This window comes from Cydia amplana, chromosome 20, assembly GCF_948474715.1.
Source record: "Cydia amplana chromosome 20, ilCydAmpl1.1, whole genome shotgun sequence".
Taxonomy (NCBI): Eukaryota; Metazoa; Arthropoda; class Insecta; order Lepidoptera; family Tortricidae; genus Cydia; species Cydia amplana.
This window is the reverse complement of record NC_086088.1, coordinates 10593588-10620825: the sequence shown is the minus strand read 5'-3', so window position 1 is coordinate 10620825 and position 27238 is coordinate 10593588. Positions and strand designations below refer to the sequence as shown.

General features: G+C 35.3%; 1 protein-coding gene across 1 annotated transcript in view; it reads right to left on the bottom strand.

Annotated features, from left to right (window-relative positions):
* LOC134657558 (facilitated trehalose transporter Tret1) overlaps positions 1 to 19347 on the bottom strand; it is a 72769-nt gene extending 53422 nt beyond the window's left edge. Inside the window, exon 1 of the mRNA XM_063513135.1 lies at positions 19300 to 19347. The gene's annotated coding sequence lies outside the window, so the exon portion shown is untranslated. The remainder of the gene's footprint in view (positions 1 to 19299) is intronic.
* Positions 19348 to 27238: the final 7891 nt, after the last annotated feature.

Here is a 27238-nt window from a genome sequence, read left to right as displayed (position 1 = left end):
TTTTGCTGCCAGTTTTTGGGCAACAATAGTTACAACGAGAAATTAAGCTACTAGGAAAGGCTAAAAATATACATACATTTTTGGTTTTTCTGTATGAATAATTAATAGTAGTTTGTGTTACAAGGGATCAAAATGATATATTTTCGTCAAGGGCGTACTGAGTACCTGAGCGTAATGTGGGATTCAAGTGTTAACGCCCAAGACGAAATAATTTTGACACATAGGTACTTACTGCTTTTCACATCAACTATGAGGAAAATAAAAAAATCTTAGTGTTGACACAATCTGATGCTTAAACAGATTATTTAAGCTAAAAAAATTATGTGCAAAAAATTTAAAAATAGTGCGCTAGAACAGAAAAGTGTTACTTTGATCCCTCCCAGCAGGGAGGTAAAGTGCCACTTTGATCCCTCCTAGCAGGGAAGAAAAATCTCTTTTTCGAATAGGTGGTGTGGAAAACATTTTGCTTTAATCATTTTATTCAAATGAGTAGAAACACAACGGCACACTAGCGCCTTCTGTTGACTGATGACTGATGTATCGATTAGTAAAATAGACAAAAAAATGTGTAAAAATCAGTTATCTGCATTATTGTCATCATCATCAATCATTATTATTATCATTTATCTATATATATAAATGCAAGTGTCCTGACTGACTGACTGACTGACTGACTGACTGACTGATTCATCAACGCAGAGCCGAAACTACAAAAGCTAGAAAGTTGAAATTTGCACACTAGGTTGCATTTATAAAGTGTACACGAGATAAGAAGCGATTTTGAAAAATTCAACCCCTAAGGGGGTTAAAAAGGGGATGAAAGGTTGTATGGGGTACAAGTTTTATTTTAAGCTAGGAATTTGAAACTTTGTAAAAATGTATTATATTAAAAAACAAGGAAACTAATTTCAGCGTTTTCGAAAATTCATCCCCCAAGGTGGTGAAAAAGGGGTTGAAAATTTGTATGGAGATCAAATATTTTTGTGAGTGTGGGACTTGAAACTTTGTAATTGAGGATATTATTATAAGACAGGAAAAGTAATTTCATCGTTTTTGAAAATTCATCCCCTAACAGGGTTAAAAAGGGGTTGAAAGTTTGAATCCATTACAAATGCTTTGAAACTTCTTAGAAAGGCATAATAGCCGATTACAAAAAAAGTAATTGCGACGTTTTCGGAAATTCAACCCGTAAGGGGGTTAAAAAGGGGATGAAACTTAGTCTTGGGGTGCAAATTTTATTTTAAGCTAGGACCTTGAAACTTCGCAAAAAGGTATTAAATTAAAAAATAAGAAAACTAATTTCAGCGTTTTTAAAAATTCATCCCCCGAGGTGGTGAAAAAGGGGTTGAAAGTTTGTACGGAGATCAAATATTTTTGAGAGTGAGATTTGAATCTTTGTATAAAGCCATATTATTAGAAATCAAGAAAAGTAATTTCAGCGTTTTTAAAAATTCAATCCCTAACGGGGTTAAAAAGGGGATGGAAGGTTGTATGGGGTACAAGTTTTATTTTAAGCTAGGAATTTGAAACTTTGTAAAAATGTATTATATTAAAAAACAAGGAAACTAATTTCAGCGTTTTCGAAAATTCATCCCCCAAGGTGGTGAAAAAGGGGTTGAAAGTTTGTATGGAGATCAAATATTTTTGTGAGTGTGGGACTTGAAACTTTGTAATTGAGGATATTATTATAAGACAGGAAAAGTAATTTCAGCGTTTTTGAAAATTCATCCCCTAACAGGGTTAAAAAGGGGTTGAAAGTTTGAATCCATTACAAATGCTTTGAAACTTCTTAGAAAGGCATAATAGCCGATTACAAAAAAAAGTAATTGCGACGTTTTAGGAAATTCAACCCGTAAGGGGGTTAAAAAGGGGATGAAACTTTGTCTTGGGGTGCAAATTTTATTTTAAGCTAGGACCTTGAAACTTCGCAAAAAGGTATTAAATTAAAAAACAAGAAAACTAATTTCAGCGTTTTTAAAAATTAATCCCTGGAGGAGGTGAAAAATGGGTTGAAAATTTGTATGGAGATCAAATATTTTTGAGAGTGCGGGACTTAAATCTTTGTATAAAGCCACATTATTAGAACACAAGAAAAGTAATTTTAGCGTTTTTAAAAATTCATCCCCTATAAGGTTCCATAACGAGTTGAAAGTTTGTATAGGGTTCAAATTTTATTTAAAGGTAGGAACTTGAAACTTCGTGAAAAGGTATTTTATTATAAAACAAGAAAACCTATTCAGCGTTTTTAAAAATTCATCCCCCGAGGAGGTGAAAAAGGGGTTGAAAGTTTGTATGGAGATCAAATATTTTTGAGAGTGCGGGACTTAAATCTTTGTATAAATCCATATTATTAGAGCACAAGAAAAGTAATTTCAGCGTTTTTAAAAATTCATCCCTTAAAAGGGTTAAAAAGGGGTTGAAAGTTTGTATAGGTTTTAATTTTATTTAAAGCTAGGAACTTGAAGCTTCGTAAAAAGGTATTTTATTAAGAGAAAAGAAAACTAATTTCAGAGTCTTTGATAATTCATCCCCCAAGGTGGTGAAAAGGGGGTTGACAATTTGTATGGAACCCAAATATTTGTTTGAGTGCGGGACTTGAATCGTTGTATAAAGGCATAATATTAAAATACAAGAAAAGTAATTTTAGCGTTTTTAAAAATGCATCCCCTTAAGGTTTAAACGGGTTGACAGTTGGTAGAGGGTTCAAATTTTATTTAAAGCCAGGAACTTAAAACTTCGTAAATAGGTAGTTAGGTAGTAGGTTTTATTAAATAGTGGACTTGAAAATCTTCTGGGGGTTGAGAGAGATTATATCGAGAACAATTTTATTCAGTTAGGGGCTTGAAACTTCGTATTAGCCAGGTTGTGAAAGACAAATCTCATGCGTTGTATAATAATTAACAAATGATTAACCGTCCCTACTGCTATCTTTTGCTGCATAATGTTCTAAGCTAATGTAGAATTTATAACCACCAATATACAAATCCACGCGTACGAAGTCGCGGGCAACAGCTAGTGCATTTATATGCATAATCTTATTTTTATCACAATCGATCACATTTACCAAAGATACTAATATCGTGTTATAATCGTCTCTTGTTATGCAGATACGAATTTCTCAAAACAGATAATATTTATAATCAGATATAAGTATCTGATATCTTATAATCTTATGGAATATTTGTCCGTGATAAGACGTTCCTTTGTGTAAATAATAAACATTATGATAAGCAGGGGATTAACTACTTAATTCAGGAAAAAAACGATACCAAAATTGTAAAATATTTCGGAAATTTTACACAAATGAACCTAGTCCCACGGTACAGTCGAAAGTTTTAATTTATAACCCATTACAAAATGGGTTTTACAAAATTACCTTGTCACAGTGACAATAGTATGAGGTCTCTGGCCACTTTCATATTGATTGTCACTGTGACGAGGTATAAGATGGGTCGGAAATTAATACTTTCGAGCGTACCTAAGCCCAATAAGGCTCGTGTGACTTGTAAGTAAAGTAAGTATATGTTTAAGCTTTTAACGAAAGAATAATCAACTTCATAAAACAGTGTGCCAATATTTTACGGACTTTTTATCATTATTTCGACTTTACCAAAATAAATGATGCATGACGAAAGGAAATGCCTGAGTTACAATACGAAATAAATAAATAAATACGAGTATTATCATTCACCGCTGAGCTACGGTCGTAGCCGATAACACGGGTTTCCTGGCATGTAGCGGAAATGCTTCGTAGAGGCAAAATGACAACGTGTCGTGATTAGCGCTGTTGGAAAGAACAACATGGATACAAAATACAACCTTCATTCCCTTCAGGAAAAAATCGATCCAACAGACTTTGAGAAACCGGGAAACATACTAAAAATCCGGCCAAGTGCAAGTCGGACTCGCGCACGGAGGGTTCCGCACCATCAACAAAAAATAGAGCAAAAAAATCGTGTTTGTTGTATGGGAGCCCCCCTTAAATATTTATTTTATTTTATTTTTAGTATTTGTTGTTATAGCGGCAACAGAGATATCATTTGTGAAAATTTCAACTGTCTAGCTATCGCGGTTCATGAGATACTGCCTGGTGACAGACGGACAGCGAAGTCTTAGTAATAGGGTCCCGTTTTTTACCCTTTGGGTACGTAACCCTAAAAACCGGCCAAGTGCGAGTCGGACTAGCATTCCAAGGGTTCCGTAGGTACATTAAGTGCGACTCACGCTTGACTGCACATTTCTGATAGGTTTTCCTGTCATCTATAGGTACTTAAAGAACTAATTTGTATATTTTTTTCAAAACTTTAGACTTAGTAGTTTCGGAGATACAGATAGACAGAGAGACGCACGAGTGATCCTATAAGGGTCTCGTTTTTTCAGGTACGGAACCCTAAAAATACTACGAAACATACTGACATGGAATTCCACAGTCACATGTCATAATTAAAAACACTTGATGTCATAAAAATTACAATACAATGTCCCATCTTCTACAGAAGTTTTAATGGTCTCTGCTCCTCCACAACACTCATTATCGCCTATTTAGGTTCATTCAGTTCATTGTTATTTTACTAGAGGTTAAAAGGTCTCGCATTTTAAGGAGAGCCGAATGGAACGAATGATGAATGAAGAGAATTTCACACACATCTAAAGGGGCCCACTGATTACCAGTCCGCCGGACGGTATCGGCCTGTCAGTTGTTCGGAACTGTCAACTTTTTGTTCTGACAGGCTGATATCGTCCGGCGGACTGTTAATCAGTGGGCCCCTTAAAACTGTACCTTTAATAAATATAAATGTAAGAATTCTTAATTTAATATATCTTGTATGATAAAAACACAGTAAAAACGTGTTGACGTACGCGCCTACGCCTCTCCTTTCGGTGCGATATCTCGCTTCTCCATACAAACTAAGTTCCCATTTTCCTCCCTGGATATTGACATTATGGAATTTTTTTTATATAATTTATTGTATAGGTATTAATCGTGGCTATGCCGCGTGCTATGGCTATGCATAGCTGTGTTTAAATACTTACACAATATTTTCTATAATGTAACTATCCAGATAGAAAAATTTAAACTGGGTTCGATTTTTATTTTGTTGTCATTTTTTTCGTCAGTTTTCGATAAAATTTGGCGAATAGATACAAGTAGTTCCTCTATACAAACATACAGAAGAGAAAATCAAGTTTAAAACCCATTAAGGTAATAAACAGATAATAGAAGTTAAATATTTTTGTGCTTACATTTGCTATGTTTGCATTAACTTATTTACGCTCAAAAAAAAAACAAAAGATAATAAAAACGTCATTGCAATATAATTTTTTATTTACTAAGACATACGTTGCAATCAGGTAAAACATTAAGACATACGTGCCAGTCAAAGTTTAAATAAGTAAATAAAACACAAATCTATCAAAAAGTGTAGCTATATCCACTATGCGTAATTTTGATTTTCATGACGTTTAATTTTTTATTAGCTTAGCCTGGAAATAATATTACTTATACATTTATTCGAAATGTTATTAAAAAGTAAATTAATTAAAATTTTACGCACCTTAAAATATTAAGCCTCTTGTAGCACAACATAGTTTTTAAGTTTGTGTTTCTTGTTCATTGCAAGATACAATTCTATTTGTCTATTCTATAGCTATCTTATCTAATTAACACTCTTAACTAACTAAACCGGACCGAAGTAGCTACCTGATCTGATTAACACTCTTAACTAACTAAACCGGACCGAAGCTAAAACGAGTCGAAGTAAATATCTATTTACGTTAAAACTATACAGACATTCTTTATTATCATGTTAATACATTGCATAATTATATGATTGTAACTGGGGCCCATTGTTTGATATATAAATGACATTACTTGAACATCAGTCATGCGAAACAAGACGCAAATGATTCTGTTGCGCATTTAAGAGGAGATACAAATCACATGATTCTTTTGCGCACTTAAGAGGATACACTTCGGCCGTTTCTCCATAGTCCCCATTTTCCTCTCTGGATATTGACATTATGGAAAATGTTTTAACATGTTTTGATGTGTATTAACCATAGCTAGGAGAGTCGGGGGCTTAATGTAACAGGGGTAAGTAGTAACGCTCAATTGTGACGGGGAATTAAAAACATTTAAATGATTTTTTTGCTGAATGACTTTATTCTTTCTTATAACTCGAGGAATAACGTAAACACCGCCATTGCTCCGCCAGACATCGAAGCGAGTGGATGTGCATACGAGCTCTGTTTCGACCAGGTATTGAAAAAAAATTACGGGGTAAGTTGTAACAACTCCCAGTTTTTCAAAAAGTGTCTGGTGTAAAAAATGCTTAAACATTTAAAATTATTTTGTAATCGGAACTAGTGCTTAAATTACAAACCCTCATACTCAGAATCATAAAATTATACATATTTTAGACAATACAGGCCTTTTTCCTAAAACTGTTACAACAAGCCCCCTGCTCCCCTATGCTCCTATGTTTGACTTATTTAGATTTTTTATTTATGTAAAAATTAGGAACGAAAAACAGATTTCATACTAATTTTTAAATGCTCCTAACTCTTATAATCATTAAAGATTCGAAAAATATCAAACATAGGAGCATAATTCTGGTTGATATAAGTAAATGACAACAAAGTGTGTCAAAATATTTTTAAGAATGTTAATAATGTTTTCACCTCAGCAGTTCGAACAAGGGTACTTTGCTACTTAAAAACAGTGAGCAAAATCGCATTTTGCTCACTGAGTGAGGCAAAATGAGCAAAATGCGATTTTGCTCACTCAGTGAGCAAAATGCGATTTTGCTCACTGTTTTTAAGTAGCAAAGTACCCTTGTTCGAGCTGCTGAGGTGAAAATTTAATTGTTGGTATATCTTAAGAAAACATGAGTGAATAGAGGTAAGTGATGAAGAAGGAATACATTTTTCGAGTTCTCTAATATGTTCTCACTGCTGAGGTGAAAAATGTTGTGTACTACACGAGATCAAAGTTATTTACATCTCGTGCGCTTTTGAGTCCCTTACTACGCTCAAGATTCTAAATTAGATTCACTCGCTACGCTCGTGAATCTATTATAGAATCTTTCGCTTGCACGGGACTCAAAATAAGCACTCGAAGAAATATCAAACTTTGATCTCTTGTTGTACAAATAACTATTTTAATAAAGTAAATGACAACAAACTGTGTAAAAATATTTTTAATAATGTTAATATCCATTATCCAGGGAGGAAAATGAGGACTATGTTTGTATGAAAACTTGAAAAGGCGATTTCGCGCGGCCGTAGTGTATCCTCTTAAGGTTGATTTTTCACAAGAATACCATAATATCCTTTTCAGAAACAACCGATTCGTAGAGAGCTCGATAAAACTAACCAACTCGAAAAGCAAGAAAATGTGTAGAGTTAGACCAAGATAAGTCTGCAGCGGTTTTGATAGTGCAGCCTATGCAGTGTTATTTTAAACGTCAAACTTCTTTAAAATTATGACGTATAAACATTGACGTATAAACATTGACGTACATATATCTAGGACTGGCCTTACGGGCAATAAGCATGGGGCATGAATGGGGCCAGTACAGCGGTGTGACACCGCTACGACACGATTGGCTCATGAGTTCGCATCATTGGTCGCCGCGTGATTGGTCGCACGCGCAACTAGTTGCGTTAGACTGCACGATTGGCTCAAATTCGTGAGTGATACCGCTAAACTAGTACCATTTTTGGTGCCCGTAAGGCCAGTCCTGAGATATATGTCAATGTGTGTAAATAATATGCGTATGCGTATTATGTAAACCTGTGTTGTGTACAATAAAGTGATTACTACTACTAATAACACTTGCACAGTCTGTGCTGTCAAAATCGCTGAGCATATAAATGTATCTAAAATTCTAAACTGAGAACGAGCATCTTCGCATTGTACTCACGTTCCTAATGTTTTCCTTCACGGAAGCCTCCATTAGCATACGAAAATTATCTGATTCTAATCTGCCCCATTACCTAGGTATCTAGCAATCTTAGGGATAAATATAGAGAGTTTTTAGCCGCAGTTAGGTATTTTTCCAGTGACATTGCTGTAATATTAAACCGTTAAAGTTAACAGGGTAAAATAATAGTTATTTTCGATACAAGTGCGGAAAAGAGGATATTCGAAACGAATGGCGATAAATTAAGTAAAACACGACCTAAGGGAGTGTTTTAAATCGACACGAGTTGCGAATTACCTATTCGCACGAGTATCGTACAACGTTTTACAGTACATATGGCACAACTTTTGATATACGCACGGAAAGTGCTACTTTCCGGAACTGAAAGTGCTATTTCCCGCACTAGTTCGGGAAAGTAGCACCATTATGTACTGTAAAGTAATATTAATTAACACTCTTGCCCGGATTAACATAACTATACTTCCGGCAAGGAAGGCGCTATGGCGCTCCGCCAGAACTATTGTGTTGATTTACGGACTTGACATGCGAAATTAGTGCGGACGTTTTCCTGTTTTCCTATAGGTACCTACCTACTTACCCAGTTTTCCTCTATTCACACCTCTTAGGAGGAGGCTTAAAGCCAGAAAATTAGAAGAGGACAAAAGATACGGCGAGCCGCGCGAAACTTAAATTGTGACGGAAGAAATGGTCATCGTGACTATCGTGAGGGTTTTACCTTTTATCTCAATTACTCTGAAAATATACTTCTACCCCGACATTTTGCCACGGCTCATGGGAGCCTGGGGTCCGCTTGGCAACTAATCCCATGAAATGGCGTGCGCACTAGCTTTTACGAAAGCGACTGCCATCTGACCTTCCAACTCAGAGGGTATTAAACTAGGCCTTATTGGGATTAGTCCGGTTTCCTCACGATGTTTTTCTTCACCGAAAAGCGACTGGTAAATATCAAATGATATATTTCGTAATAAATTTCGAAAAACTCATTGGTACGAGCCGAGGTTTGAACCCGCGAGCTCGGGATTGCACGTCACACGCATTTACCGGTAGGCCACAAGCGCCAGCGTGCAGCATTTTCTGTTTAAAATGTCCAATCTACAATCTACACTAAAATATTCAATCTAAAATATTAGTAGGGATAGTATGGTGTCAATTCACAACCCTGGCAGTTATGGCATGCAAATTTAGTACGGACGTTAACCCGTTGCAGTTTTCCTTAAAATAAATAGGTACTTAATCATATTCTTCCTGCATGAGGAAGGAAAATGATAGAACTGTTAAACACTCAGAAGTCGATAAATAAGAATTTAGGTTCATTCTTATTTCTTTATGATTTTTAGTAATGATAGGAAAGTAGAAATAACGCAAATTTTGCCCCCCACTACAAACAGTTTCTATGCCGGGAGATCAGTTATCTCTGCAGCTTACTATACTTACATATCACATTAAAAAAAAAACAAGTCTCGTATCGCACATTTTACTGTTGGTTAATATATTCTATCTAGAATTCAACTGTCTTAAATAGTTAGGTATCAAATAATTTTTGGTTGATTAATTACCTGATTTGTAGTGGCCGCAAATAAATTAAAAGAAATATTAAATAAATAGAAGCACTTGGCAATCGCACACGGTAATTAATGCTCAGGCAATTTTCAGTATTTATACGCATTTATATGTTAATAAGATTGTGTTTACATACGTATTTTATTTGTCTCGCAACAACCTTACCTACTCCGTATGGTGGTCAAGAGTCATTATCTTTGTAGTGTATGATTTACATACTTACATTAATAATTAAACATACTGTAGGGACCCTTATTAACAACCTTCATTTGACATATATCTGATAACGCAAGTGGAGAGTGGTCAAACCAATCAACAGGCAGCTATCACTAGATTACTAGTCGTCAATGTGTCAAGGTTACAAGATTTTTCATGAATTTTGTATCTCATTAAATGACAATAATGACATATATTTTTGGAATTTTGTAATAGATAAGCTAGTAAAACATAAGCAGGAAATAGTTTTATTGATTGATTGTATAGAATTATATTATAGATAGATAAATGGTATCGCCTTCGCTTTTCCTGTAGGCAATGGCATGAGATGATGGAGTGAAAAACTTTTGCTATTTAATTTTATCAGGAGTATCGGTGTTAATAGGTACTACACACATATAGGTACCTAGTTGGTTTAGTTATTAATGTTATTATACTTATTATTAATTAAACATTTTATTTAATAAATGAATCCAAAACACTATAATTATATTATTATTAATCGTTGTTTTTGTTGTGGTAAAGTTGTAAAAAACTTACTTTCTTTGTAAAATATTAACAATAAAAAATATTATAATAATTATAAACCTGACAAAGAAAAACTATTTGAATACCAAAAATACCTTTCAATTTACATCATTTTGGAAAAGAGCTGATAGATACTCTTTATACTGCTGGATCGATTTTTATTAAACTTAGCTAAGAACCGCAAGGAAACTCGCTTTCACGTAAAAAACCGCATCGAAATCGGTCCATCCGTTTGAGAGCTACTATGCCACAGACAAACACAGATATACATTGGCGTATAGTATATAACACCCCATATTAACACAACATTTGTTAAAATATTACTTATCATAACCATTCTAATGGAGAGTGTATCTGAATTTCACTTTGTATATCTGAATAAGTCACGCTGACGCCACGTCACCGAAGTGTCAAAACTGAAATTGAACTTAATGCATATGCACGTAGGTCTATGTTGCTCTGTGGTCTGTGACCGATTAATCGGTCTTTGGCGTTGAACCTACGGCGCGGATACATCGGTCATTGGCGTCCATAAGGTTAAATATGATTCTTCCTATGATAAATAGATACGGTGGTGTTTACATAAGGAACTGGATGGTTGCATGATTAATACATAACTAGTGATTCTTATGTTATTCCATTATACCTGACCTGCCCTGTAATTTATATTATTAATAAAATACGAGTATGAGTATGAGTATACTTTGTTAGGAAGCCAAGTTGTATTATTGTCACATAAAGCTTAATTGTTATGATGGAATTTGCATGTGTAATCAATAGAGCTATGAAATAAAATGAATATCATTATTAGCAGCGGTTTGCCTGCAGTTTACCTATTACAAACTATTTGTTTAATATGTTACTCTCTTAATCTTATTTATACCTTTAAGCAAGTAATTCTTTTTTTTTTGAAATTGAAATTGAAATATTTATTGTCATATTGTGAGTTACAATGATCTTAAAATTATGTTAAGGTAGAATCATCACAATCAACCGCGATGCGGAGTACAATATTAATACTAAAACTAATCTTACAGCTAAATATTTATACTTAGCTTCTTGTATATAGTAGTTATTATAATTTGTGGAGTACTATATTTAAGTATGAAATATTATAGATAGTGTTAAATGTCTTGTCAGTTAAATCAAAATGCACATGATGATTATTTTTAGACGAAATTATAATTTTTGTTCGGTAAATAAAAACAAAAAAAAATTAACAGTAAAGTATCATGTGTTAAAATATCTGCAACTAATAAATTAACACCTTATCTATGTATATTTATATAATTCGGGGATCTCGGAAACGGCTCTAATGATTTCGATGAAATTTGCTATATGGGGGTTTTCGGAGGCCAAAAATCGATCTAGCTAGGTCTTATCTCTGGGAAAACGGCATTTTTGAGTTTTTAAATGTATTCCTATCAAAGCTCGGTCTCCCAGATATTTATTTCTTTATCTCCATGAGATACGTTTTATGTTTTAACATCTTGTAATTACCATGTATCACCATGGTAATAACATGGTAGGTATAAAACGTATCTCATGGACCCGGAACGGGTATGGCAGTTAAAACTTAAAACTAGGACTAGTGCTGTTAAATATGATATTATATTAATAAAGATTATAATTATTTACATTGTTGGTTGGTAGGTACAAAGTTACAAACATCGGAATCATTTAAAAAATCGTCAACTTTAAAATAGTTTTTATTGTAGTTTTTTAAGCAGCTCGTAGTTCTTTATACCACATTTAAATGTAGGTGTCATTAGATATGTCAGTCGCATAGATATTTATGCATTCAAAACAATATGTATGAAGCAAATAACGTGACATATAGCAAGTATATAGGCACAGAATAAATAATAGTACTAAGTACAGATGACTCACTCTCTAACAAAACGCGTCTGTTACGATCAGCACAGATATGGCCGCTGGGTGGCGACCGCGCCACTCGCGGCTTATGGCTTTCCCCAAAATTGGGGTCGGAACGGATGTACTTTTAGCTACCTGTAGCAAAGCGACGAAATCGCGGAGTGAGACACGCCTGATATAGGTACATACATGCCTTTACCATTAAATAAACACCATTAAGTACTTCAAGAAAATAATGAAACTTTTTGCACAAGGCATAAGTGTTACTTTACATAATAACATATAAGTACGTACGTACACAGACTTTAATAGTTAATCCATTTAGGGTTCAAGCTAAGTTGGTTGTCAATACTAAAGGTATGAAATATCCAATGTAAAGTGAACCCTAAATGACTCAACAATAGGGTATTTTCCTACTATAGTCAAATCAGTTACTTTTTTAGAACTGTCAAACCGATTTGCTAGGCATTTATATGAAACATTACATCGTGACGTCACGGTCAACCAACTCATCTATGTACTTTTTATATTTCTATCCGGCTTATTAAATAGAATTAGTTTTTAAAAATAACTCCTATCTGTGTTTTTCTAATAATTATCTGGTGCTTTATTTCATGCATGGTGTAAAATAATTTACAGTACATATGGGGCTACTTTTCCGCACTAGTGCGTAAAATAGCACTTTTCGTGCGTATGTCGAAACTTTAAAGTACCATATGTACTGTAAAACGTTGTTCGATACACGTGCGAATAGGTAATTCGCAACTCGTGTCGATTTAAAACACTCCCTTCGGTCGTGTTTTAATTTATCGTCACTCGTTTCTAATTTCCTCTTTTTCGCACTTGTATCGAAAATAACTATTATTTTACAGTAGGTACATATGGTGCTACTTTCCCGAACTAGTGCGGGAAAGAGCACTTTCCGTGCGTATGTCGAAAGTTTAAAGTGCCATATGCACTGTAAAACGTTGTACGATACACGTGCGAATAGGTAATTCGCAACTCGCGTCGATTTAAAACACTCCCTTCGGTCGTTTTAATATACTTAACGCCACTTGTTTCGAATTTCCTCTTTTCCGCATTTGTATCGTAAATAACTATTAAATACAGTATAATACCTACCCTATTAAAGTCAGTGTGTACACTCATTACAGATTAAAAACGCATTTGCTAACAAATAGGAATGCACTTTGCCGTCTGTTTGTTTGTGATAAATAATGGATATTGCGACATGGAACTCGATATGGAAAACTAACAGTTACTGGCATGAGTCATCTGGCTGTCAATATCAGCTTGGTTATAGCCTCGTAAGGCCCAATGTGCATTATAATGTACACTGTTTCAATCTAATTCGAACCTTTCAAAAACTACATAAGGCAGCATTTATTTTGTTTCATTGTTATTTAAAAAAAACGAAAGTCACCCTAATCTACTTCGCACAACAAGGTAGTTTGAATTTTAAGTTCTACTTAACAAGGTTCAAATTAAAACTTGGGAAACTTTGTATGGTGGGCCTTACGAGGATAGGTAAAAACTTAGCTAAAACTCCTCTTGTTTACAAACTTTTTCAACTTTTTCTTGTCACTGGTTGCCATGGTTACAGTGGCCTGGGTACAGCCCCCTCCTGGTTTTATGCCAAAGTAACAAAACATGCATTTTGTGTACCTAGTTATTAAAAGCCCTTTCCAATATCGGCTACAGAACTAGCTATTTATACTAAAAATTATACTAGTATTACTAGAACATAAATGAAAATTAGACATGTTCATGTTTCATATTTTTAAATAATAAAATAATATAACTACATTAATTTGGCATCCATATAACCCTGAGCCCGATTCAATTTTAACAAATTGTTATTTGTTGAACTGGTTTCGATACGACCTTGAAGATCGCTCACGCTGATCGGTGCATACGAAATGAAGTCAAACTCGTGCGTGAGATGCGCGCCAATCACCAAGACGATCGTCAAAATCGTATCAAAACCATGATAAATAGTTAAAGCTGAATCGTTCTCCCTGTTTAACAAAAGAAATTAGTTGATGACAATTTTATTAATACTTCCCATTGCGTACATAAACAAAGAATATGCCAGTTAAATACTAAGTACCTAACCGTCCATATTAAATAATATTAGCTATTCAAAACGCATAATATCGCATTTCTATAGCTATTAGTTATAGACACTTCCTATAATAACTTACGATCTTTTGTTGTTTTTTCAGTACCTTATTTTATACAAAAGCAGTTAATCATAATTGCGAAATAATTAACATAAGAATAGTGTCTGCATAACACGTGCCTAGTTAATGACTTTTTTTATAACTATGTATGTAGGATGTAAGTACATAAAATATTTATTTACGATACAAGTGCGGAAAAGAGGAAATTCGAAACGAGTGGCGATAAATTAAAACACGACCGAAGGGAATGTTTTAAATCGACACGAGTTGCGAATTACCTATTCGCACGTGTATCGTACAACGTTTTACAGTACATATGGTCCTTTAAACTTTTGACATCGCACGAAAAGTGCTATTTTACGCACTAGTGCGGAAAAGTAGCCCCATATGTACTGTAAAAACATATTTTTAGTTGAGGATTTCAATTCGTCTACTAATTTAATTGATTCAGTTGTGCATAAATCGCTGCAGAGTTATCTTGGTCCGACTCTATGATTAAGTCAATGAACCCGCCGACAATAAGCCGCTCTCATACAATTTAAGAAGTTACTCTCTCATTTTAAAACGTCATGCTTTAATTAAGTACATGAAAGTAGCAGGAATATTTACCTAAGATATATAGTAGTAGATGTCTGGTACCTACTATTTTTTTGTTGGTAAAAATTGTTATAAGTAGTACCTACAAAAAAAATTGGACGAGTAGAAATTTCGTACTTAAAACTTCTACTTATTCTAATTTCTATTTATCACAATTTGTAGCAGTGAAAACAAAGGGGCCCACTTATTACCAGTCCGCCGGACGATATCGGCCTGTCAGTTAGAACAAAAAGTTGACAGTTCCGAACAACTGACAGGCCGATACCGTCCGGCGGACTGGTAATCAGTGGGCCTCTTAGATAGTATACTTGAATGTTCATGACAAATATTATGTTATTTCAGAATGAAGTTTTAAAATGAGAGCGTCGCGTAAAAAAGACAGTGATTATAAAAGACAGTGTCAAAAATTTGCTATGATTACGAAAAAAACGCAGCGATTGTAATTATCAATGTTATCATTAAGCAAGGTCTTAAAACTCAATCTGATTATCAAAATGAATAATCGAATAACAGATTTGTGTTTTTGTTTGGCATTGAGAATCGGCATAGGTATCAGTTTTTTGCTATTAAATTTCAAATATTAGGTGGAGTTTCCCGTTGAATTTCAAAAAGGGCACATAGATAGTTTAGAACACAAGGGGTGTTCTTTCTATAATTGGTTAGGTTTTTTTTAGGTAAGTATATTTTATATTTTAGTTTGTGTTTATTTTTATTTTATTTCTAGATTTAATTCATGTTTATTATAGTTTTTAATTGTTTGAAATAAATACAATTGTATTGATGGTTTAGTTAGGACATGGAATAGGCCATAGGATGCTTCTTATCCTGTCATTTATCCTCTAAATTAAATAGGTAAAATGGGATGCATTATTAAGAGCATTAAGTACGAAAACAAATACGATACAAATGACGGAATGTGGTGAATGAAACGTTCTTCAAATTAAAAACAAAGGTATTACTGTACTAAGTACTATGCCTTTTTTTGAGGAAATTTTTAGGTGATTATTCATGGAACTACCTACGCGATATATTGCTGCAATCGACGAACAATAAGTACCTACTTACAGGAAATAATATACCAATAAAGTTCATATAATATCAGTTTCTAAGAATTATATGTATGCTCAGGCCCGGATCTAGCCGGCACTGTGTATGCTAGTCTGTAAGGTATTTGTAATATGGGGTCTTATTGTTGCCCGATTTGTTGTTTGATTCAATATATATGGGGTAGACATGTTATTATAAATATAATAATAAATAAATTACGCTACGTTATAAATTACGATAAATAAAAAGATAGATATTAGTAGTTTGTGTTACAGATAATAGTAGTTTGTGTTACAACAAAATGATTATATTTCCGTCAAGGGCGTACATTGAACCCTGAATGAAGCGATGGATCCTACAATAGAATCCCGAACGTGGTGAGGGATTCTAAAGTAGAATCCTGAGCGTAATAAGGGATTTAAGTGTTAACGCCCAAGACGAAATAATTTTGATACCTTGTGACACATACTGCTTTTCACGTCAACTATGAGGAAAATAAAAAAATCTTAGTGTTGTCACAATCTGATGCTTAAACCTCGGGCTTAAACAGAATATTTAAGCTAATAAAATAATGTGCAATAAAATGTAAAAATAGTGTGCTAGAACAGAAAAGTGTTACTTTGATCCCTCCTAGCAGGGAGGAAAAGTGCCATTTTGATCCCTCCTAGCAGGGAAGAAAAAGCTCTTTTCCGAATAGGTGGTGTGAAAAGATAGTTTAAGTATTCAACTAATAAACTACTACGAGATGCCTAGGCAAATATAAGTAGCGATATCGTTATTTTTCCGTAATTATGTTATTATTTGACTCTGTAAAAAAATTTTTTCTAATTGATTTTCGATTATGAGTTTCTCTGTATTACCATTGTAAATAATAAAAAGGTGAAGATCATAATATAAATTCATATAAATAGATAAGCTTAATTTATTCTACATATATTGAATATTATGAAATAAAATTAAATAAATCGAAACCAAAATTATAACACATCATCACTACATAGTATAAAACAAAGTCGCTTCCCGCTGTCTGTCTGTCCCTATGTATGCTTAGATCTTTAAAACTACGCAACGAATTTTGAAGCGGTTTTTTTTTTAATAGATTGAGTGATTCAAGGGGAAGGTTTATGTATAATTTGTTAGCCCGTGCGAAGCCGGGGCGGGTCGCTAGTAATTTTATAAAATAAACATAATAGGATAGGACACTTACAGGCTAATAAAAAATAAAATAAAAAAAACAGTAAAATACTCACAGAAATAAACAACGCGTGCACAAACGCGTGGGTGGCGGGTCTGATATGTAATCAGAATAGTGGACAAACGCACACTACGTTTTTATCTATACATATATACTACAGTGGAACCGCGATAACACGAACCTGGCCGCGTAGCCAACGTGCTAATCGCTTACGCTCCGTAGCGATCGAAACGCAACTATCACTGTCGCACTAATATGGAAGAGTGATAGAGAGACACAAAGCGATTCGATGGCGAAGCGCAAGCGATCGTCACCTTGGCTAGGCCGCATGAAGGGAAGCGTCACAATTCCACAAAGTTTGTGCTAACGACTTAACGAGTTTTCGTCTTACAAAAGGCTGTGGACTCAGAGGTACTTATAGGTTTTTAAAGAGGTTTCAAGTTACAGAGGTAAAATGGATGAAAAATTCGTATTTGGGAAGTAATTATACGTGTGCATAATGTATGGCCTTATTATTTTCTTCAAGTTATAGAAGTTTGTTGATAAATAATTTCTAGATATAGAGGTGATATAATACTTAATACGTCGTTGTCGTCTATTTTTTTGAGTAATAGAGGTCACATTTCGGTTTTCGAGTTATGGAGGTTAAATTTGTACTGAATAGCTATGAAGAAAATCGTTCGTTTCATCTTAATGAGGTTAAATATTTCAAGTTATGGAAGTTTTGGGGTTTGAAGGGAAGGGAATAGCATTTTATTTCGTGTTAACGTGTATTTCGCCTCATCGAGGTTCGAGTTAGCGAGGTTCCACTGCATTATATCTTCTTTCAGAATCTAATCGGCAGTTACCTATAGATTAATTGGTTATTTAATATAATACATGTGATTTTTATTACTGCAATAGATTTTGTAATGACTGTTGTCAGGATTTTTTTTTGTTTAAAGTGCTTAGTCTAGAATTTGTTATTTTGGCTAGGCCCCCGGCCCCCAGATGATATTATTTAAAGCTCTATTAGTCAGATTTGTGATCTATTTTTTTAAGATTAAATAACCCTGAAAAATGTCTCTCAAAAACTAATAGGTACCTACATTTTGTATTGTATTGCAAGAAACTTATACTTAGCTAACTGCTTAAAAAAATTTGAAACATCTTTTGGCATTAAGTCCGCTATTTGTACATAATTGTATAGGTATCTTTATGCAATAAAGTTTAAATAAATAAAATAAATAAACATCGATAGAAATCGAAACGAGAATTTCACTTTTCGGTTCACTTCACCCTAACTATTTAAGCATACAATGTTTTGAAAGTATATTTTTAATTTTCAGGGATTCCTGTGTAGGTATTACCTTATAAGGCCCGAAGTAAAAAGAGGAGTTTTATAAGTTTGACCTCTATGTGTAGGTATATGTCTGTGACACCGTAGCTTTTAAACTGGTAAACCGATTTGTACCTATGCGTTTTTTTATTTGAAAGTAAGTTTTCTAGCGCTGGTTCTTAGATATATTTTATCAAAAACCGGTTCGATCCTTTTATTGTGTCGAGGGTTATTTTTTTAATTTATACTTTTTTTTGTAGTTAAGTAGTAAAAAACACTGTATTGTACAATACAATACTTAATTGTCATAAACACTTATTTAAGAATTTCGGGCCTATGTTACCTGGGCGTTTTTTTTTGTTGTTGTCCCAAACACTTTTTTTTTTCAAATTTGGGATTTTTTATGTTATTTCTACTCAGAATCACGAGCTCTTTCTATCCTAATAGGAGAAAAAAAGTGTCCCAAAATTTCCATACATTTTTCGATCTTTCCATTACGCGACCACCATACAAAGTCTATGAAAAATGGTGACGGCATGGAAATAAAAACCTTAGGACACTTTTTTTCTCCTATTAGGATAGAAAGAGCTCGTGATTCTGAGTAGAAATAACATAAAAAAACCCAAATTTGAAAAAAAGTGTTTGGGACAACAAAAACAAACGCCTACCTATTGCGCAAAAATCCTCCTCTTCAGTCTTACACAATTAAGCACATTCGTTGTTTTTGAATTTGGAACCCTTAGTTACTCAATGAACGTTCAAAATATTTTTTTGGAATATGTACAAAAAATTGTACGCAGGGTCTTAGGAGGTTAAGAAACTAAAGTGTCCTACCTTAGTCAGCCATGTACCTTCTTACAGCTCGATAGTTCGACTACCGTTCAACATAGAATTAACATTATTTCAACCAGCTCCTTATCTCCCCTGTGCACCCTTGAGTGGTATACCTACCATTGTTCACCGACTAGTCATAGGCCTTATAGCTATGATAATAAAGTCCATTGAAGGTCTAAAAGCAGCATGGATGTACCTACCTGTACAGATAGTTGAAGTTTCTTGTTAACTTATGTGAGTGGAAACGTTTGAGTGGTTACACATTTTCCAGTTAAAACTGATTCGTAATGTGATATTATAATAAAAGTAAAATCATCATCATCATTTTCTTTCACAAGCCATACTCCATTTCACATTCCACCACTGTTCCACAGTTCTTTCACTATAGGGTATTTGACAATTTTTAAATTTTTTTATGAATGGTATCAGTCGATCAGGTTTGTTTTGAGGATCAAATGTCTGTATGGGACCCATTGTCTTAAAGCAATACAATAGTCACAAATGATGGTCAAAGTCTGGCACCCGCACTTTACTGACGAAAGGCTTCTAACAAAATGGCAATACATCGTGACGTCACCATGTAACGTTAGAAGCCGTTTCGATGTATGGAAAACAAGGAAATTGCGATATTGTCGGTGAAATATTACGTTTATGTATATTGTTGCTATAGGATATATTTTTTTTACTTTAAGGTCTTGTATTTTTTGATGTATTGTGATAAATTGCTCATTTTCTATCTATTTAACTAGATTTAGTTATAAAATTCAACATGTGTGTGTTGAGAATAGGCTTTACGCGTATACGCCATTAAATAAGAGAAACCCCATACTAGCGTCTCCTACGGGTATATTAAAGTGCTCGAACTGAATATGTTAGTTAAGTTTACGTGCTGACGCGATCGCTTGGACAGATCTCCACGGAAGACCAGCGTCAAGATACCTGAAAGGTAACTTGACATCAAGCTGAGGGGAGACCTTTTCAGTGACGTTTATTTTTTTATATTAATAAAAGTGCTGTATTAGATATTATCAAACGAGCGAGCGAAGCGAAGCGAAGTTCTTACATTCAACTTTGAACACGCGGCTGGCTAGCGGCACGTCCCGGCATTTCGATGTTTTTAAGCTGAACTGCCAGAAGATAGTTTGATACACAATAACTTAAGTAAATTTGTTCTAATTTAAATAAAATTGGGTAAACGTGTAGTCGAGGGCATTATATTTTAGTCATTAAATTATGAGCAGGCTCGATCAAGGGGTTATTGAGCTAGAAGAGCTTAGAAGGCCAAAAAGCTGTTTGTGAGGTGTCTTGCTATTCTGGTCATTTTATTTGCAAGAAAGTATGGTCGAGTTTGGTATCATATGAAAGTGCTCGGCTTACACTTGTATAATATCGTTTTTAAATTTACCATTTTGAAATAATTAGCAAGATAAAAATAAAATAAAATAAACATAATATAGGTATTTGACATTTGACAGGAAATATTTCGGCTTACCACAGATACAGTATCAGTTAAGGGCTCCACAGACCTTGCAATAAATCATACGCGGTTTTCGATCCTTTGACGACTGCATTCAAATGATATTTTTGGCGAACCGCGAGTTCTCAGTTCGGGGCGAACTACTAGTATTAGCAATACTGTAAGCGTCCTAAATAAATCTATTTTCTTTCTATTCTTTCAAATTGTTAAAACGGTGGAAAAGAGTTCTATTGGACGTTCCGCCATTAATACTTGGGTCTTATACATTTTAGTAGTTCAGTAGTATAACTGCATTTTGACGAGAACTAACTATATAATAGGTACCTATTCATGAATAATGATTTACCTACCTACGTATCTGTCAATTTCCTTATAACTGTGCGTAAACACACTACTTACGCTTTTGGAGAATACTTGAGAAAGTTAATAGAGTACGTGTATGTCTAGATAAAATTGTAAACTTGACTTACACTACTGGGGTTCCTTATCTAGCCTACACCTACTCGACTTTAATAATATGAGGCGCCAATTACTCATTCGTGAATATTTACCAACTTATTCATAAAATTTAGCAAGCCACTGTGTTTTGTCGACCCGAAGGTCCCGAAGTATGTATGTATTGTATATGTCACCGTAAAATTGTAAACACTCGTCATATTATGATCTCGTTAGTTACATTATAAACTGACGGTAGGGAGATTATAATCTAACCTAACCTAACCTACGTTAGATTATAAACTAACGGGTTCACAATCTTACGGTGTCATATATATGCTTAGAGTATGCAATAACTGGACCCGTTCAGTAAAGTGTCATTCAATAGAACTTGCTAACTATACAGACATATCCATGTGAATTAATTATGTTTGTGTGCGTCAAAATGAGAATGTGTTAATTTTTATGTCAATGTGCGTGGGACACACATGCATTCATATTGCGACACAGATCTATTCCATCTTAGATGTGCTATTTCTTCACCTCCCGCAAAATTCGGCAGACATTCTTGTACGCAATAACGAAAATGCCACATATGAGGCTACTCCTGCATACATGCTCTAAGTACCTATGTAGTTTCTGTGTATGTCACTTTATGACACACAAAGAGTATATAATCAGATAATCACTACGTAAACAATAATATTTTACATCCCAATAATAAATTACACCCAAAGACATTTGAGTTAGTTTTCGAACATAGTTGGGAGCTTTTGAGCCATAGTTAGCTGGTTTTTCGGAACTTATTATTTTAATCTTACCAGTAAACTTGCTGCTAAACTAAAGCGATACACCAACTTTCTACAAATAAGCACTATAAACAGCATTATTTACTGTTTTCGTTGACGCGTGTTTTATTAATAGCAAAGACACTGTACTGTGCCAACATTGTCTAATAAAATTGTTTGTTCGATTATATATAGCTCTTCAACCCCTCCAATAAAATGTATTCAGTAAAAAATCCCACAAAAAAAAGTAAAATGTTGCCAACACGAGACCATACAGCTCGCACTGTCAAAAAGTTATCTGGTCTCATGTATAGTTCGTTTTTTTAGCATTAGAAATAAGGTAAACAATCTTGATGTGTCTTTTAATAAATAAATTACGGTAAATATGTAACAATTATGAATCTAATACGATCTTTTATAGTCTTCTCCTTTCATAAGTAATAGTTATTGATTTTTAAAAAGTGTTTTTCAATTAAAGGACATATCAAAACCGCTTACCTTCTTTCAAGTTCTTTCTAATGCTAAAAAACACGAACTAGAGCCGGACCAAGAAAAGTCTGCAGCGGATTTGACAGCCCTCCCAGTGCCAGTGTTATTTTAAATGTCAAACTTCTATGAAATTATGACGTGTACCCAGGGCCGGATTAACCCTAAGTCAGAGTAGGCAACTGCCTATGGGCCCCGCCTCGGACAGGGGGCCCCGCCTCGGCTAGGGGGCCCCGGCGGCCCCGCGCGCGCCAAAAACAATATTTGCTTCATATGGCCAAAATTCATAAATATTGTTTTTATGGTACCTAAATATTTATACCTAATGTCCAATATCAGTTTCTCAGATACACAATCATTAGATGATTATATAAATTATGTTATTTTATAGATTTAAAGTCTGTAATATCAAGCTCGATTTGCAGGCTCCCGAGGGCCTAATACCTCATCAATGGAGCTTCGGCCCTCCGAGTAACTCTTGCTTAACACATATTATTGTCGAGTAATATTTGACGATTGGTTCGTGTCAGAGCGCTACTTTCTTACAGTTCGACCTTCGGCGTCGCTTTTTAACAAATATAAAGCTCACCTCGCTGGTTATAAGTACGCTTCGGGCTTGTTAAGTAATGTGGAGAATGCTGAGCTCGTCCTTCAGCCTCACTTTTTACCTCCAAATCTCCTCTTCTTCAGCTTAGCCTTTGCCCTCGCTGCGCCAAGCTCTGCCTGCGGTCTCGCTTTTTAATACAATGGACATTGGTTGGCGCCTGTGCTCTAGCTGAGCTTATCCTGAAGCACGACTTTGACCTCGCATGAAAGCTCGGCTCACTGGCGAACTTCGGATTTTTAGGCCCGGACCGGCCTTTTTAACACGCTTTCACAATTTTTTCACAAAAAATTTCGCGCTCGCTGCGCTCGCGTCTTTTTGTTGCTTTTCTGGTTGACCCTGTACCTACATGCTATCTTGACTAGTGAATGAATAGTCATTTAAACCTATGGAATATCTTTCTTATTACGTTAATTTTAATCACGTGGCTTGGCGTACGGTCTTATGGTCGGACAATCGCTGTTCAGCCTCGCACAATATTTAACTACCTATTTAGAAAAAAAGGGCTCTCCCCACACTTGACGCAAAAAGGAATCGGCCAAAACTGATAGAAAAAAGCTTCATGTCCACGCAATAAGAGCGAAAAAGACATCGCTCAGCATGTTCGGATCGGCTCAACAGACAGCTTAAAACCACAAACTTACTTCCCTGTACTGAAAAACTGAACATTATGTATGCAGAATTGACTGTAAGGGCCTAAGGGGGCCCCGAGCATTGCACTGCCTAGGGGCCCCGGCATGCTTAATCCGGCCCTGCGTGTACCTAAATAACACATGCACTGCGTGGGCTATCAAATCCGCTGCAGACTTTTCTTGGTCTGACTCTATAAAGCCAAGCTTCTAACTCTACAAGCCAAAGAGTAAAGTCAGTATTGTTGGTCAAGCAGATCTTGTCAGTAGAAAAAGGCGCGAATTTCAAATTTTCTATGGGACGATATCCCTTCGCGCCTACATTTTTCAAATTTGCCGCCTTTTTCTACTGACAAGATCTGCTTGATCAGCTATATATATGTCTACAACTTAGTCAAAATATGTGGCTTGGCCGTTTGCTTGACAAACTTGGTCTACCTGAACTTTAATTTTATAGAGACGATGTCTAAAAAAATTAAAATATATACTTGGCCAAGCAGATCTTGTCAGTAGAAAAAGGCGGCAAATTTGAAAAATGTAGGCGCGAAGGGATATCGTCCCATAGAAAATTTGAATTTCGCGCCTTTTTTTACTGACAAGATTTGCTTGACAGCTTTAGTTGGTCAGACCAATTTATTGTCAGTAAATAAGAACAAAAAAACTATACTCATCCTTTTCTTTTGGGTGCTAGAGTACTAGTGTAAGACAAATATAGTATGATTCTCTCTGTCTATGTTTGAAATGAGACAGTCATTTAACAAACTATAGTAGTATTTATTATACAAACTTTTTGTTCTCTTAACACTTCAAAAAACTATTTCCAACGTCACGTCATAACTGACATGATTTTACTTTTTTTATACGTCATGATAAACTTTCCAAATTTTAATTATTTTTAACAAACAATGCATATAAGTTTCGACAGCCTAAAATTATTCCGGGTGTGCCACAACAAAAACTAACTAGTATGTCCTCCAACGTAGAAATCTACTCGCTAAAACCCAAAGAAGACGACCTCACTTTCAAAGGCTCTCAAATATTAGGGTCGAACATAGAAACTAAACTAGACGAGTTAAAAGCTGAGATGCTACAGAAAATACAAAAGGAACTCACCGATTCTCAAAACGCGAGGAGCTACATAACGCAGAAATACGAAGAACTGTGTAATAAGATTTCCTTTTTGACAGATCTAGATGCGACTGTCACGGGTTTCAGAACTGACGTCAAGACGATTGAAAAGCAGATCTCGGAGCTGACGACGAGGGTTGAAGATATTGAGATGAGGGCCAGTCGTAGGGAAAGTCCGGTGTCTTCTTTTCTGCTGCAAGTCTAAGTGGACGCTCGAAGCGGAGCGTTCGGCGACGCGTGCAGCGTGGCTGTGGGCTCACGCGTGATGTGAGCAGCGTGCACTAAGGCCGCTCCTATACGCTTGCATTTGTTTAACATGCACGCCGCACGCCCCGCCCCGCTGCACGCCCAACAAGAGCGTCCACTCAGGCCTTACACTAAGCATCAGTGTCTTATTTTGTTATGCGTCAGGTCAGGCTCCGTGATTGTTACGCAGGGTTCTAGCTAAATTGGACATTCCATAGCGTACGTATGGAACAACCATTTTAGCTAGGACCCTAAATGGCGTAACTAGGGGACTGTTCATCAAATGAATTTTGATGAAAAATTATATAAACTATTTACTGTTGGATTAAACATGGATACCTATTATTTATTTGACAGGGTCAGAGAAACGGTTTTTAAATAACTTATTACCTGTTTTTTTGTGTATTCGTTAAAGTGTGTTAAAATAAAACATGTTTTAATATAAAATTGCAATTTATTACGTATTATCAACAAAATTAACATCAAGTTAATTACATTATTATTTAACACATTACTTAAATGACTACCTAAAGCTCAACACATTTGGCACATCATAGATAACTAAAATAAGTACACATTGGGTCATATAATATAATTGATCTTGTTTCTACGTAAAATGTAAAGGTTCTATTCGAATTTCGACTGTGCCGGTTTTACACTGCTGCCGTTTTGGTGTACAGCATTGCTACAGGAAGTGTTAATATTCCAAGCATCACATTGATTTTGACATATCCTGCAGTAATGCTGGTGCAGTCTGTATCCGAATATAACCTTTAGGCGTTGTTCATTGTGCTGTAACCTAACCTAAGGCTATAACTACATGCAACTGCTCAACAATATAAAATCTTCCAGTCTTCTAAACTACCCTCATTCATCCGTAAACTGACAATGAGTATCACAACACGTCAAAATACTCGTATATTATACTAAAAGGTGGTTTATCCCCTATTTCACAGGTAATTATCATTTGCCACTGAAAATTTCAGTATTTTTCCACAAATCTGAAAAAATAATGACTATCTTATCAAATCATCAGCATCAAATAGATAGTGACAACCAAAGTGTAAATAGAAATAGGTACGAGTTTCAGTGGCTACTATTTTTGAAACGTCCAACGGAGCGGCAGCTCACTTGCTTAAACAAGCAGGTAAAGGACACATCTCTCTCGACACAACCCTTTTTTTAATGTAGGCAAAATTTTATTAAATATGTTTCCACTGAGTGTTAGGTAATATCTACATGACAATTAGAGTTGCATGTCGATTCAGAAATTAATGCTGAATTGCCAGCGTCAGATGATAAACTTGAATGTGAATAGGGTTCTGGTAGAAATGCTAGTGGCTTTACAAGTAAATAAATACAAACAATAACTACGATCTGCACTAATTCTTCACAAACAGTCTTGTAGGCGACGGGACCTACCAACCTCCGTGCTGCGCGCGTGCTGGCCGGTAAGGATGCCGCGGCCAGCGCGCGCGTCTTTTGTTTTTAAAAAAGTATTTCTTCTCTGAGTTTTCTTTGCGAATGGAATAGCGTCTATGTTTTGTGTTTGCACATTATTTGTATTAATAAGTGTAAATTGCTTCTAGTTTGTATATATTCTGTGTAACTTTATGTGCTGTGTAAATACTGTGTAAAATAAACTGTACATACACACTTTTACGCGTATTTTTCGTCATCGGCGGCCCGACATCCTACAAAAGTGGTCAACTTCGAACCGGATCAATATGTTTACGACACCACCAGCCGCAATGATGAAAACACGTAGTGCTGCGCGAAAAGAGTTGCAAGTACCAATATTACACAGTACATTTAACATGGAAGGTAACAAACAACCGTCGCTGCGTAGCAAAAGTAAGTCTCTTTCTATGTCATCCTCTATTGAGACCAGACGTAAGCGGCTTGAACTAGAGGCAGAGAAACAAAAAGCCGCTATTCAGTTGCAGCTCATCGAGAAACAATTACAGGCGGACTTAGCCGAGTTAGATGAAGAGAACAATAGTAGGCAACAGTCATATGCGGGCTCTATTAGCGATGTCAAAGACTGGCTCGACACACACGAACCACCGCAGCAGGAACTACATGAGGAGCAGCAAGACCACACTAATGGTAATAACTCGGTCGAGCTGCGCCAACCGGCGTTTGT